Here is a 12,636-nt window from a genome sequence, read left to right as displayed (position 1 = left end):
TGAGCAAAGCCACACAGATAGTGATTTCTTTCTAGAATTGGGTTTAAAAAGGATCGAATGCAGGTATCGTTTGACTGGAGAAGTTTTGATACTACTTTTTATTTTGGTCAAAACCTTAAAAGGTATCGAATACCAATACCCAGCCCTATCGCACAGAGGAATAAGATATATCAGGCTTCAAATACACAGACAATACTTGAATCAATACATTTCTGGTTTCAGTCTTTTAATGGAATTTGTTGAATAATAAAAATACAGGATATCACTTCCCTTATTCCTCAACTTCCTTTGATGATTCTCTGACTTTGCACCCGGTGTCACCAGCAGGTCAAATGCTCCATATGTCGCAACACTTAAAGAAATATTCCACTCATATATTTTGCCATGAAATGACAAAGTATTGCTACAGAGTTTAGCTTCTCTGAGAAATCTACTGTTTTTGTACTGTAACTTCTTAGAGTACTTGGCAACTACCATCTAAATGTCTGTTTTTTTATCCCAGTCATCCTTGTTGTTGTTATTATTGACCTGTTGCTATACTGGAGGAGGACGGATGCACAACCAGTGTACAAACTTCCTGTCCCCTGATGACCTACTTCTAGATGCGCTGTCAACGATTACAAATTTGTTTTTAAGAAGTCGGACATACCTCTGTGCACTCTGTACACAAACAACTTTAATGGAGCGTGTTGTGTGTACACGGTACCTGAGTATACACCGTGTTTACATGCTTTTACTGCTTTTCCTGCTGTGTATGTGAAGTCTGAGTCTGGCCACGATCGGTGCTTGTTAAATCTATCTGCTACAGTTATCACCAGGTACACCCTGTGGAGTAACATAATTACTTGCAGTCATCTCTTCGTCTGGGTAGAAAATTAACTCACTTTTAGCTCTACAACACACACACACACACACACGCACACACACACACACACACACACACACACCCAGAGGAAGTTAATCACTAGCAGCTACAGCTAATGTCTGAATGTGGTGAAGCTGAACCACCTGTTTAAGAATACTTTTTACAGTACAATGCACCTGTTGGGCATCCTGCATGCTTCATAAAAACAGACAGGAATTTAAATGACTGCAGGGTTTAGTATAGATTTTAAATTTAGTTTTGTTATCATTGGAACTCCAAAGAAGTAGTCTCTATGAAGAGGACTAATGCTTTGTTCGAAATCGCATAGCTCTAACGTACTGCCTACTACATACTCAATCAGTATGCACTGCATACTGCCAACTAAATGTATCACACTAGGCCAACAGACGAGGACTCAGAAGCAGCGTCGGCGTTCGGGGCGGGCCTCGGGGGTCCAGGCCCGTCCATAAAGGTCACTGTGCCTCCTCAGCTGAATTCTCTCCTGACAAAAAAACTAAACTGAAATACTTTTACAGCTATAATTAAAATCAAGTCATACAGTTTGGTATTGGAAGGACTTTACAGTGGTAGTTCGCATTTGGGAAAACATTTCTTATTGTATTAGCCTATAAAACACTTCCCTCCCTGGCCTACGGTATGATCTCACTTAAAATTTGCTAAACAAATGGAAAGAAGATGTGTTTAGGGGAATTCTGCACTCACAGTTGGGGACTCCAGCTGTTCTGGTGGTGAGTTCATAAATCCACTCATGCACTTTGATTAAAATGTCTGCTTTGTAGTAGATTACACTGTAAGTGGTATTATTTGCATGTTTGTAATTGTGGCTACGTTTCTGGATGAGCGCGCATATGGTTGTAATTGCGTACCGGTTCTTGATGTGGCTTAATAAAGATGTTGTTTATCCTTTAATTAGTTGTGTAACCGGGGAAAGTGGCCTAATGCTATGTAGGTTTATTAATGTAAAACATTTAACAGATTTCCTGCTGTGTATCTGAGTTTATAACCTCTGGTTTTGTGGACGTATAACGTGTGGGAGTGTGTGTCGCGCTTGTGCGCATAACAATTGACACTATGTAGATGAGCGCCTGTGCCTCTCTGTCATAGTTTATTTCTTTCATTAAACATGATAATATTAATTATACACCTAATAAAGGCTATGTGAGGTGAACAACCCCCCTCCCACCCCCCCCCCGTCAAAGTTGATTGCCCGTCCGTTCCTAATGCTCTGGCGCCGACCCTGCTGAGAAGCAGGACTCAAACACAAGGCAGATGTAATAAAACGTCTTTACTTGCAAAGAGGTTCGGTACACAGGTAATCAGTCCAAGACAGGCAATAGTAACCAAAACACTGGGCAAAATCGTAGTACATGGAAGCAAGGTTTAAAGCTCATGAGGAACACATGAGGAACAAAAGGCTGGAACGCTGACGAACTGGCAACACGCGAAGGAAAGCACCAGGAATATATATACAAGGGAGGAGGAGTAGTCAGGACCAGGTGAAAGTAATTGGGGTGGGGCAGGTAATCAAAGAGGCGGGAAACACACAGGGGCAGGAAGTGAAGGATCTGAAACGAGAGATGAGGGTGAGTATACCAAAATAAAACCCTAAATACTAACTCAAACTGGAAACAAGGAAAACATGACCTTAATCACGAGACTGGGATGTAACTAAATTAACATTTAGGTAGCAGACTGCTCACACTGAAGTATACTCACTCCAATAACCAGAACAGGTTATTGGAGTGAGCTATTGACTCTTTAAATCCTTGATCCTTGGACCATGGTCTCTTTTTTGAAAAATGATTTAAATCCATCCATTTTCTTCCGCTTATCCGGGGCCGGGTCGCGGTGGCAGCAGGCTAAGCAGGGTATTCCAGACGTCCTTCTCCACAGAAACGTTTTCCAGCTCCTCCTAGGGGTACCCTGAGGTGTTCCCAGGCCATATAAGATATATATAATCCCTACAGTGCATTCTGGGTCTACCCCAAGGTCTCCTACCCAGAAGGAGGCTTCCTGATCAGATGCCCGAACCACCTCCAATGGCTCCTTTAGGTACGAAGGAGCAGCAGCTCTACTTCGAGCTGCCTCCGGATGTCTGAGCTCCTCACCCTACACGGTATCTTTAAGGCTGAGCCCAACCCGCCACCATTGTTGAAAAATGTATGTTGTAAAGTAAAATGTCTAAATGTAATATACAGCGTGCATTATAAGTAATGTAAAATAGATGCAGACGAGAGATAAATGTGCTATAAATCCAACGGACTTCTTTTATTGTACTTGTTCTTTAGGTGTAACATAACTTATTTAGATTAGCTGATTAGATTAGATGAAACTTTAATGAGTGCTGGGGATGATCTGAGGCAGCAGATAATGGGATACAGGAAAGATAAATAAGAATTGAGCGGATGAGCCTCCAGAGATACAGTGAAAGCATCTACAAAATTACATCATCGGACCACACTAAGACAGCAAATATGACAAATATGGGATGGACATGACAATATCTGTCATTTGAAACTAAATGAGAAATATATTGAATGCAATATAAGAAAATAAAGTGTGGTATCCCCGTTGTTATGTGCTGAGGGTCCGTGGACATGTACTTTCTCAGACATTCAAACACATTCAGTTAACCAGCCTCATACAAAAGCCTATACATGTGTGATATATAAATTCCTCACCATAAAAACACAGTTTCCATGTTCCTTTTCTCTGTCACGTTCCCCTTCCCTCCTTCACTTTTACTGTTTCACAGTGAGGTAATGTTGAGGTAACATCTGGAGCTGTAATAGAGCTCGGTCCACTGTGTTTTGGTGCCAGTTTTGGCACACATCACCACAGCGCAGGGTGTGGATGCTCCTGCCGGGCAGCACGGGTTTGCTGGTGTGGTTGCCAGTTTTTTGGTCGGTGCCCCCGATGCTTGTAAAAATGCAGTCATAGCTACAGTAATACTTGTTATGCCCGGCTCGTTCAGCCTATAACAAAGCAATTGTGGTTTTCATCATCTGGAATATCCTCAGATATCTTACAAAATGTCACTCTTTCTTCAACGTTGTAGTGTTTTTTTGTCTCCTTTTTCAGTGATAATCAGACCACCTGTCAACCAGACTCTATTGTCAGCCCTGCAACTTCTTTTCCCCCTTGAATATCCTGTAAATTAAGTTTCTGTAGGTGCCTCTCTTCTTCTATATTCTCTCTCTGTTCACACATCAGTGCTCCTGTTACCCAGGCCTTCTCCTTCTCTTTAGGATAAAGAAACCAAATGCACTGCCCTAATTCATCTATCAATGGTCCTAGTGCAGTTTTTCTGTCCCCACCACCACCCCGTGAAACCCAGACATGAACCTTCCTTATCTACCTTGCAGACCTGTCTCCTAGCTTTAATATAACTGAGCTTGAAAAGGTTTCATTCGCTAGAAATCAAAGCTGGGCCCCTCAGTATGGCCAGCCAGAATTGATTTTAACACTCTAAACTCAACAGTGATATGAACATGAAATCCTCTACAAATCATGGTGAACAATTCCTGGCATGAAAAGCTGAATTTATTCAAAAAAGAGAGAGATCAGAAGGCCTTTTGTTGCTTTACACCCGGCACCGCCGCTAATAATGCTACCAACCAGGTGCTTGGTAGTCGGCTAAAAAACCTTATAAATGGGATCACTTATGTGTCAGACAGTCAGCCTGTATTATTATTTAAATGTCATACTTCTATGTCATTCCTCACATGAGTATAGGCCAATTGCCGCTGTTTTATATAATTACTGCAATTTTAGCCAAAGGTAACTATTAAGTCAAAATTGAGACTTTTACTCAGCATGTGAGTGAAATGAGTGTGCTTGACCCTGTGTAGAGAGCTCCAGCCCACTCAGCTGCTAAGGAAGCCCAGCTGGCCTCCAGCATGGGACCACAAACAACACCTGGATGTACTCACAACCTCCATCTGGACACGCAAACATGCAAAGAATGCATCAATTAACGGGTACAGATGCAGGTGCATGAGCAGCGTAGAAATACACACATGCAAGTGGGTGTCAATAGAGCACATCACGTGGTGGTTAACAAATCCTTATCCTATCATATCTTTGTTTTGATTATTAAGAAAACTAAAACAACAAAAGTCCAAAAAGGTGACAATGAAATTATATTTGCAAAACAAATTACTTTACTAGCAGGCAACCTTTGGTTCTGAAAAAAGGAAGCCAATACGGAAGTGTACTCCTCTGTTTGCAAAAAGAAGTCTGATTGTATAGAAGTCTATGAGAAAATGAGCCTACTTCTCACTTATTTTATTACCTCAGTAAACATTGTAATCATGAGTTTATGGTCTCAATCGCTAGTTTCAAGACTTCTTCAATACAGCATGATGTTCATTTAGTAAATTATAGTCCCATTTAGAGTCAAATAGACCATAAAGCAGGGGATGCTTTAGGGCGTGGCTACCTTGTGATTGACAGGTCGCTACCACGGCGTTGTCCGGTCTGGGAAACTTTAACCCTTTCAAAGTGTGTTTTCAGTTCATGGAAGTTAATTATAACATTTTGGTCGCCTAAAAACGTCTTATTCAGCGTTTGGTTGTGCTTATCTCCATCCTCTCGTGTCACTTTTGGTTCCAAAAAAACTAAGATGAAGACGGCCAAAATGCCGAACTCAAGGCTTCAAAACGTCAGTTTACAAACCGATGGGTGACGTCACGGTGACTACATCCACTTCTTATATACAGTATATGTGCTTTACATTGCAAGCCATCTTCTTGGTATGAAGATCTGTAAAAATTTGGTGCAAATCTGTTAAAAACTGAAAACAATGGGCATGACCAATACAGCACATGTACTGTATGTGTTTATGTGTCAGTGTGGCTGATTGGTCCCCACACTCAGTCCGTCTCCTTTTTCCTGAGAGAAAGTTGTGACCTCGTCTCCGCAGCAGCTGAATCTTAAAGACCAGCCGACTCCTCATTTCCCACAATCCCTTTGTGTGTTATGAACTCTTGACTTCCATAGACCCAGGAGAGATGAGACATAATAGCAGCAGACGTATTCTCAAGATGAATCCATCCTCTCTGTGAAGCTGCTGTGTTCAGTATTAAGAAAATCAAGAAATATTCCAATTTGGTAACACAGTCTTTTTAATTGACTCATTTCACAATAATTACATAATTGTATGCTTAAAAAAAGATTAGTTTTGTTTTGATGAAACTGTAAGGGGGGAAATCTATTCCCTTCTCCCACCAGGCTTTTCAATTATTATACATCACAGTATCCTGGATGAACCAAAATATTCAGATCATCCTTCACCCTGTGGGGAACATTTGCAGCCTGAAAAAAAGATGAGCTATCAAACTTTCAGCTCACACGTTGAAATCCACGGGGAAATCGCACCACAGACACTGGGAGACTTACCTGGTCATCATGTTCTCCTGACTTTATATTACTGCCTCTAAACCTTTATTACATCCTACATCAGCTCGTTGCAGCGGCTGACGTGAAGCGCCGTGCATTGATGTGCACTACAAAGCCGAGAGTACAAAGAGAGCCCAGATGAGGAGGGTGAAGTTTAATGCAAACCTGCTGCGTCCGTGTATTTCATTATGATATGTAGTTTCTCCCATCTGTACAATAAAGCCTGTATCTGTGCGAGGACGTGTTTACACTCTGTGCGTGCATTAGGATGTGTATGCACCGAGTCTGGCTTCACGCTGATGTTAAACCTATCATCATAACAACCGGCAGGAAAGCTCATAAAATTATGGGATGTAATAAAGTTAATGAGGAAAACATCACAAGGGACACATGGCGCGTGCATCTGTAGCTGTGTGTGTGTAGGTGTGAGTGTGTGTGTGTGTGTGTGACTGCAGTGAGAGAAAGCTATGAAGATGTACTGTGTCTGTGTCAGAGGCCACAGAGGAGGACTGGTGAGCAGTGTCGGGCAGTGACGCATGACAGTGATGTGATTACTTTTCTCTGTAACGGACAGTATAACGGATTACAATTTCCAATACAGTAATTATATTAGAGTTATCCCAATGATGCTTGGGATAAGTATATCTGCACACTCAATTAAAGCCCCCAAAATTTTATAGGAGTGAATAAAAGGCAAAGCTTTAACCCCAGTGGGTCTTCTTCATCAGGAAGGGGCCAACATGAATAAGGACAAGGTACAGTATCTGCAGGCATAAAACGGATTACCAGCCGCGACAGCATGTGGCTTTAGGGTCCCAGAAAGGACGACGAAGGGGCCTTTGCCACCCAAAGACACACTTTACGCCCATGGCCCGATTTGGCATTGCGGCTGGTGTGATCCCATCGGCAGTTTGTCTCTATTACATCCTGTTGACGTCATAGTCAAGTGATATATGTGATAAACATTAAGTTAATTATTTAAATTATAGAAAGGGGTAGGACCATATCAGTGTATATTTCTGCCTACCCCTTTCCGGATATGTAATATTTATTTAGTTGATTGGAATTTGCTGTATATGTTTACTGTTCATTTTATTGGTTATTCTGGTTTTGTTTTCTTATTATTTGTTACATGTTCGAAATAAAAAAAATCTATCTACATTCATCCCTATTTCAAGTGTCTTTTTCTGTCTTCAAGTCACATGAAGCCAACAAGCTGTAATACATTCTGTGCCTATATATATTCACCTTGTCTTTTGTCATAATGGCTATCTACCTAATGACCTGGTCGTGTTGAAACATCACCTTTTCTAATAATGTTTTGGGGGCTTTAATCCACTGTGCGGATACTTTTCCTCCATTAAATCTGTTTTCCTGCACCTGGTCTAAATATAGCACAGGATGTGCATATGGGCTACCTTTGTGCATCTTGTTCAGGACAGGTTTACGTTTTGTCTCAATGCATTGGACAGGGATGTGTTAGCTTGCCTCTTGCAGGGTTGCAGGCCTCTGCCAAAAGAGGAATATGTTCAGTAGCTGTCTGATTTACATGTTGTGTTGTGTCTTGTTAGTTGACCAGCTAGCCATATGTATATCTGGGAATCACCTGGTTTTGTTCAGAGTACGAGGATGTGTGAGGACAGCATGTCAGGGGTGCTGTGTTGTGGACACTGGGAGACAAGGCCAGATAAAACTTTCCTTGAGCAAACACTTGGTGTTGGTCACTATTAACACCCCACCCAACCCACCTACTGCCCTGCTGCCTCCAGTCCCCATTTACCACAGTATACACAGCAGACTAACTGGCCTCAGGTTCTGCGTGTAAATTAGTTTGTGGTAGTTTGATTAAACATGAATTATAAACTAAAATAATAAAGATCTTAAAAGTAGAATTTGTCACAGTGCCCCTCCACAAGACATGACCACAAGATGAGCTAAAGTTGTGACGTAACTTGGGACTTTTGGGGCCGTGGGGATGGGTTACCAACTGGACAATGTGTGTCCAATAATGTATCCCTTCTGCTACTTCTACTACTAAAGTAATGCAAATACTATTTCATCGGTTATAGTATTATATAGGAGTGAGTTACTGATAACTTGGCCTATGCCGCTGAGACTGAAATGACTGTTTGTACAGTGTGTACGTGAGATTAAACTTCTCAAAGATGTCTTATCCACAGGCTGTCATCTGTTTGGTTCTATATTTGATCTTCCTGTAAATGCATGTTTGTTGTGAGGGTGTGTGAGATAAGTGTGTTTATTGCAGGTTATTCAGCTGATATTGCAGATAACACGTTCTCACAGATACACACACACACATATAGACACACTGAGCATCTGGATACAAGATTAGTCAAACATTTTCATGATGTCTGGCAGTCTAACGGATGTTAGGGTTGCACACACACACACACACACAGAAACAAACAAACACACACCTAAAGACACACACAATACTTTCATCTGGAGAAAGTGTGCCTCCATCAGGGCCGGGACATCTGGAGCCGAGTCCGACGAGAGGCAGCGTTAGTGGGCCACACAGCAGGAGGGGAGCCCCTGGTCCTGGACAGGCTCTGGAGATGGCGTCATGTTTTCCAGGCAGCTGGAGCGGGGATGGTGAGGCGGGCATGCTAACTAGCAGAAAACAAACAGATGCCAAATGGAGAATGGAATGAAAGACGCACAAGTGCATGTGTGTGTGTGTGCGCCTGTGTGTGGGGAAACTTTTTACGCACCAGGTGGATTCCCAAGTCCCACACTGCCCTAATTCTGCTTTAGGGGGAAAAATCGTATTCATACTGGATATTTGCCAATAATTCATATAAATAATTTATATCCAGAATCAACAAAACCATTAATGATCATTGGTGACATTTAGGACAAGGACTCTTGATCAAAAGCACTTTAACGGAATAAATAGCTGCAGCTGGGTTAAACAACATGTTTGGAAACGAGACATGTTCCCTTAGCACTACGGCTCTAAAAAAGGGGGTGATCCACATTCACTTAAAGGAATAGTTCAATGTTTTGGGAAGTACACTTGTTCACGTGCTGACTAAGAGTTAGATAAGAAGATCTAAACCTGGAGGTGTTAAGCATCGAGCCAGTAGGACATTAAAAAGCCAAATACGCCTCCCAGCAAAACTCACTAATTCACACAGTGTATCTAGTTAGTTTAATCTCTACACAAACAGGGATGTAAAAACAATAATTTGTAAGCTTGTTGTTTGCCACAAAATGTTTAGTATGTACTCCCCGTTAAAGACACAACATAAAAATACATCTTTTTAATCTTTCTGTGCTTTCTGTTCAGTTATCTCTTGTTATATTCCAGATGTGTAATATAATATGTTGAAAAAAAAATTTAGTTTTTGATGATCCATCTTGAACTCGGGTTAGGGGGTTAGGGTATACTCTATACATCCAATCAAATGTGATTTGGGGCGACTAGCTAACCATTCCCATCATATAAACTACTCTTAGAGCACTAGGTGCTTGGATGTCAATTTCCAAAAGAGCATGATTATGCTGTAATTTATTCATTTTTAAAAGTCACGCCCACTTTTGAATGGTCCAATCAAATCTAAGGATTTGATTTAAAACCCTGCCCACATGATATATCACAATACAGAAGCTAAAGACGCTTCCCTTTTAACATTTTGTGCATGAAACAAACAAGAGACATTGACTAGGTTTACATACACAAAATGTTCTGTTTATTGCCCTTATTCCGAAAAAGGCAATATTCCTACTAAGCTGTTTACATGGCTAATGAACATGAATATTCCAGTTTACTTGCAGCCGTCCATACTCCCACTAACGTAACTGGTGGCGGATTTGTTGGACCATGCAAACACAGCCTCCCTCTTTCATTCCTTCAACCACCTCCTCGAAAAGGTCGGCGTTGTGATATTTGTAAATCTCCAAAAACCTGTTGATATCCAAGTCTTTCATAATGTTTAAAAGTATATGTGTTTCTTCTTCTTTTCTTTTGGGTATGCATTTCTGCAAGCTGTGAGCTAGTTGGTTTGTGTCCAAAGAATGCTCCTAAAATCTGAATAATAACGGCATATCCAACATGTCTTAATCGGAAAATGCTTCATTTGGTATGATGCCTACTTGAGAATATCCAAATGGAATATGCTGTTAACAAGACCCGTATCAAATTCAGAATACTGTCATATTCTGAATAATAGTGGAATATTAGTGTGCATGGAAACATAGTCATTGTGTTAATTAGTGAGTTTTAGAGGAGGAACTTTGGAGAGAACCAGGCGGGCTGTTTCTCCTGCCTCTTTATGCTAACGGGAGGTAATCACCTCCTGGCTCCAGCTCTTTACGTAACGCCCAAACACAAGAGTGGCATCAAGCTTCTCATCTAACTCACGGCAAGAGAGCAAATAAGTGTATCTCAAAAAAGTTCTTATTTAAGAGTTAGTGGTTGTGCAATAAAGCATTAACTATAAAACTAAAATGTCTCCTCCGACATTTGGCATCGATGCTCCATTAATCCAGAGACACGGCTACACTAAACACAAAGGAGACCCTTGAGGAGTGTCATCTAATGCCATTTCCAGCCATTTTACATTGTGGATGATATCTACTGCTGCTGTATGGCACAAAGAGAGAGTGCTAGAAGGCACAAAACAGGAACACGTTACTGCACTTTCAGCATAAATAGATCCAAGTACCAACATCCTGTTTATAAGAAGCAAAGGGTTTCAAAGAATGTGGCTCTATTTTGAGAAACATTAGCATAAACAGTACTGCCTGCCATGACATAATAAGTATTTGGAGCCTAATCTTGTTTGTTAATGCTGATTAAAGCAAGTTATCCAAACTAATTAGGACAGTTCAGTGCTACAGGTAGCTAATTAATTATTGCTGCTTTTCCATTTGCCTCTTTCTATAAGAATGGCTTCTTCAGTCTCTACGTGCAATAGTCGGGCAGGGCTCACCGTCACGCTGACAATGATAAGAACTCTTTTCGGCTAGGGCCTCTTACATCTCAGCTCCCATTCTCCCCCATTTTCATCTTTTTTCATGGCAGGATCACTTCTCAACTCGCTTCATCTCCCCCCCACCTCATCACACCCGCTCATTCATCGCGCTGTCGAGGCGAGCCTGTTCTGTCTTCGTCTCAGCTTCTCCGTCAGATCCCGCCGGGGGCCAGAAGGATTCCTGTGATAGCATCCTCAAAGTTGAGATATGCCTGCACACTGACACACATGAAAGGGAGAGACGGAGAGGCTGTAAGCCGGCGAGGGAGAGCGAGCATCTTCACTGAGAGAGACGTGGAGGGTTAGGTCCCCGTTGGCGGTTCAGTTTCAATTAGCTTGATTTAATGTGTTATATTTTAAAGTGAGAATTACCAACACAGTCTCACAGCAGTTCATGAAATGGTCAAGAAATTTTATCTATTTGATCTGTGTTTATAGACACGAATTTCCCTTTTTCTTCGTAACGCGCAGCACGACTTTCATCAACGTATTTTTAGTGCGTTTTCCTATAAATGTCCAGCAACACGTGACGCACGTGTCAATTTCCACTCCAGTTTTTTCAAAATAAAACTACTTAGTTAGGTTAAGGAATAGATCGACTTGGTTAGACTTAGGCAACAAACTGCGTTAGGTTTAGGAAAAGATTGCGGTTTGGGTTTAAATGACACCAGAAGTGCTGTAATTTTAGTACGGATGCTACGTGGCAAAAACTACTTAGTTAGCTTTAGGAAAAGATCACGGTTTGTTGTTACAATAACACTGGAAGTGGCATAACTTAAGTACGGAAGTTACGTGACAAAAAACACTTAGTTATCTTTAGGAAAAGATCACGGTTTGTTGTTACAATAACACTGGAAGTGGCGTAACTGAAGTATGGAAGATACATGGCAAAAACTACTTAGTTAGCTTTAGGAAAAGATCGCGGTTTGGGTTAAAATAACTCTGGAAGTGCTGTAAGTTAAGTACGGAAGTTACATAAATAAATCTATTTTGACTTGTGTTTTCACACGGGACATGAAAACCAGTCTCCTAGGGGAAAGTTTGTGTTTTTTGACCCCCACATCCACACTGACCTCCTCCCTTCGTGGCATTTGCGACTCTCTATACTTCCCAATTAACAATTACGTGGATTACATACAACCATTTCATTGATGGATTTGTATACTAACCATCAGGAAAAATATGTGAAATTTGTGTCTATGTACACGAATCAATACATTCGATTTCGTGACTATTTCACAAACTGCTGTGTGACTCGGCTGGAATCACAACAGAATGTGAAACTGTTCTCTTTTAGGAATCTTTTTATAGACTGGAAATGAAATAAAGTGTAGTCTGGTTTTTGAATGT

The sequence above is a fragment of the Sebastes umbrosus genome, chromosome 2 (genome assembly GCF_015220745.1).
Source record: "Sebastes umbrosus isolate fSebUmb1 chromosome 2, fSebUmb1.pri, whole genome shotgun sequence".
Classification (NCBI taxonomy): Eukaryota; Metazoa; Chordata; class Actinopteri; order Perciformes; family Sebastidae; genus Sebastes; species Sebastes umbrosus.
This window is presented reverse-complemented; position numbering follows the sequence as displayed.